This window comes from Dipodomys merriami, unplaced genomic scaffold (assembly GCF_024711535.1).
Source record: "Dipodomys merriami isolate MVZ:Mamm:240054 unplaced genomic scaffold, mDipMer1.0.p SCAF_13, whole genome shotgun sequence".
Taxonomy (NCBI): domain Eukaryota; kingdom Metazoa; phylum Chordata; class Mammalia; order Rodentia; family Heteromyidae; genus Dipodomys; species Dipodomys merriami.
Genome location: NW_027202604.1, coordinates 540,169 through 543,857, shown reverse-complemented (window position 1 = coordinate 543,857; position 3,689 = coordinate 540,169). Strand labels below are relative to the sequence as shown.

The 3,689-nt window shown below is 40.7% G+C and overlaps 1 pseudogene; it reads left to right on the top strand.

The window, feature by feature from the left end:
- The first annotated feature begins 529 nt into the window (after positions 1–529).
- On the top strand, positions 530–849 carry LOC138824511 (homeodomain-only protein pseudogene; annotated as a pseudogene).
- Positions 850–3,689: the final 2,840 nt, after the last annotated feature.

Sequence of the window (3,689 nt, the reverse complement as noted above, 5' to 3'; positions counted from 1 at the left end):
ATACATACATAACATACATACATATATATATATATATATATATAAAATTAAATAGTTGGCAAACCACCACTTAAATGATTCCATGAAGACTTTGTCACTTCTGTACCCTATCACTCAAGAATCTGCAGCAGTCTCAGAGCTCTGGGAAGAATGAATTCTGCCCTGCCTAAATGTAAGTACTGTGATACTGTAATTACACAATTACTATAATTATCAACATTCGTGCATGCATATTTTATACATATACTCTTAGCCCGTTTAGTTTTTAAATACACAATCTTTGTTTTTTGTGGTAATGCAGTTAAAATATGTTTGTTAAATAAAACGTATATATAAGTATATGAACATGTATATGTTCACGTAATTCTTCTGGAGTGTTTTTGAGTTATTTTTTAACTTGAAGGTAATCTTAATGCCATTCAATTCACAAATATACTCATTTAGATACCCAGTCCAGAGCCTCCTCCACGCCTGTGGGGAGAGCAGCAGAGTCACCGTCTGCCCTGGGATGGACGCGTCGCCTCGGAACCACGGCCAGCCGCGCCGGGACCATGCCTGCGGAGAGCCGGAGCGGCCCCACGGAGGACCAGGTGGCGATCCTGGAGTACAACTTCAACAAGGTCAACAGGCACCCGGTCCCCACCACGCTGGGCCTCATCGCTGCCCAAGCCGGCCTTTCGGAGGAGGAGACCCAGAAATGGTTTAAGGAGCGTCTGGCCCAGTGGCGGCGGTCTGCAGCCCTGCCCTCGGAGTGTAGATCTGTCACCGACTAGGGAGATGGTGGACACTGGCAGCCTCGCTCCAGGAAGACCATCTGCTGACCACCTGCTGTTTCTCACCTCAGCTTAATCAGCCCATTTTGATTTTTCAGGGCCGTGTGGGAGGCTAATCTACTATTTAACACAATGTTGTAGTTTTTTTCAATGTATGTGACTAGAAAAGGACATGCCAACAGGAAACTCACACACAGCTTCCGTGTCATGCAATGGCTTAGCCAGGAAAGGGGTGTGATGTACATTTACTTCCCCTTGTATCTCTGTGACAGATGTGTGGAAACCAACTATGTAAGTTTGCGTTTGAGTCTGCATTTCAGAGCAAGCAGAGCCTCTGCTGACAAGATCAAAAGATGGAGAGTCCAAGAAGTTTCCTCAAGGATCTGCTTCCCTGAGTTGTATTCACCACACTTTATTTAACAGAGATGCTCCAGTGCGGATGCTGAAATGCACTTGAATGATTCACGTTGCATAAAATAGCATCTTGGCTGGAGAGTTGCAGTCATTTGGAAATATAGGCTAGAAGATAGAAACTCCAATGGGCTGAAAAACAAGTTACTTAGAAAACGACAGGATTATTTAAATGCCTTTGTTAAATTTATTTTGCTAAATAAAACAAACTGCTTTTTTCTCTAAAAAATAAAATAAAATAAATAAACACCCAGTCCTACATAACTAAAAACACACTGCAAACATACAAGTATCTGGTCTCTCCATGTCAGCCTGAATTCATATCATGGTTTGGAAATGAGAAGAATCTCTCTGGGTTTTTTTTGTTTTTGTTTTTGTTTTTTGTCGGTCATGGGGGCTTGAACTCTGGGCCTGGGTGCTGTCCCTCAGCTCTTCAGCTCAGAGCTAGCATTCTACCACTTGAGACACAGCATCACTTCTGGTTTTCTGGTGGTTAACTGGAGTCTTAGGGACTTTCCTGCTTTGAACCACAATCCTCAGATCTCAGCCTCCTGAGTAGCTAGGATTACAGGCGTGAGCCACCAGCACCTGGCTGAGAATCTCTTTAAACTGCAAGTTTGTAGTTGTTTCTTTACAAAATAGGAATGAACAATGATCTTTACTCATTAGCTTACAAAGAAACACCTTAAAAACTCATTTTGTTTAAGTTTCTGAACTAAACTGTAGAAAAAGTTAGATGCCAGTGTTTCATTCCTATAATCCTAGTTACTCAGGATCACAGTTAGAAGCCAGCCTGGATAGAAGCAAGCTTTTAAGACTCTGGAAGTGGAGTGTGGCTTAAGCAGTAAAGTGCCAGTCTTGAATGGAAAAGCCAAGCCAGAACATGAAGCCCTGCGTTTCAGTACCAGTATCAGAACAAACATAAATTTTAAAAAATTTACATAAAAACCTAAACTGCGCAAACATTGAAAAATTAAACCTTAATTCTTTATTTTTGACACCACTACAATTTACAGGGAAATACACCTGATGTAAGAGAAGAAAAAGACAGAGGAAGCACTACAACAGATGAAAGACCTCAGGAATGTACATCTAATTGACAAGGCATTCTTTTTTGGGGGGGGAAGATCCCGTCATGGGGCCTGAACTCTGGGCCTGGGCGCTGTCCCTCAGCTCTTCAGCTCAAGGCTAGCGCTCTACCACTTGAGGCACAGCACCATTTCTGGCTTTTTTCTTTTTGCTTATGTGGTGCTGAGGAATAGAACCCAGGGTCTCATGCATGCAAGGCAAGTGTTCTACCACTGAGCCACCTTCCCAGCCCCTCTTTTTTTTTTAAAAAAAACTATTATTTTTGTGACAAGGCATTCTTCAATGGTTACACTTTTTGCAAACTGTAGCTCTGATAGTCCTGAGCAAAAATTGTCCTGACAATTGTCCTTCTGTGGCAGATTTTACAGTTCCTTTAGTACATTTGGGACAATTATCCCAAAGTAACCTGCAGCTTTCCTAATATCTCCTCACTCTCCCACTCTTGATCTCTCAAGAACTATAGTTCTTTTGCTATTATTTAAAAAACTCTGCTACCTATCCACCATCAGAACCATAAACACCACCATATAGACTGCCAAGAATGTCTTCCACCAAAACTGCCCCCTTAATAAGAGCACAATTGGATTGCTGTTGTTCACTATAATTTTCAAAATGGCAACAATTCCCACCACCACCCAAATTTCTTTCTTCATTGGAACTATATATTTTCTTCCATCTTAACTACAACACTATTCACCACCACGTTTCCATAACATGGTCCACCAAAGCCTCCTCTACTACTGTAACTAAAACACCACTATGGGTGCCACAGTCACTCACCTCTGCCAGAACTACCTTTGCTGCCACCACCTTCATGGCCATCCCCTCCTCCTCCACCAAAGTTCTACCATACCCAGAATTACTGACACCACTTTCAGTTTCCTCCAAGATCAATGCGGTTGCCAGATCCACCTCTGTGTCCCAGCAGACTGCATCTGTCATTCAGAAAAGGCCTCTCTCACTTCATTATATATTTTTCTCATTTCATTATTATCCATATTGATAGTATAGCATTTCTGAAAAATAATTTGAGACTCTTTTTAAGTATTTTTAGGCAATCTAGAAAAGCTATTAAAAAAACAAAACACTGCTAAGTGAAGTTTTGCTACCCTCTGCTGGAATGTTTGTGTATATCCTCCTGATGTGCAGGGGACATTATTTTAATCCTGGTTTTCAGTATTAAATGATTAATAGGTGTAAAGTTTAGAAGGCACCAGCTCAATGTTTGGTACTATTCTGGGACTCTAAAGTTTCAAGAAAGTATCTTAGGTATTGTTCAAGTGTATGATTAAAATGTATTTTTCTAAATATATTTTAACTATTTTTACCATAAAAGTAAAATTGTGCCAGGGATCTGTGGCTCACATCTATAATCTTAGTTACTAAAGAGACTAAAATTTGAGTGATTCTTATCTC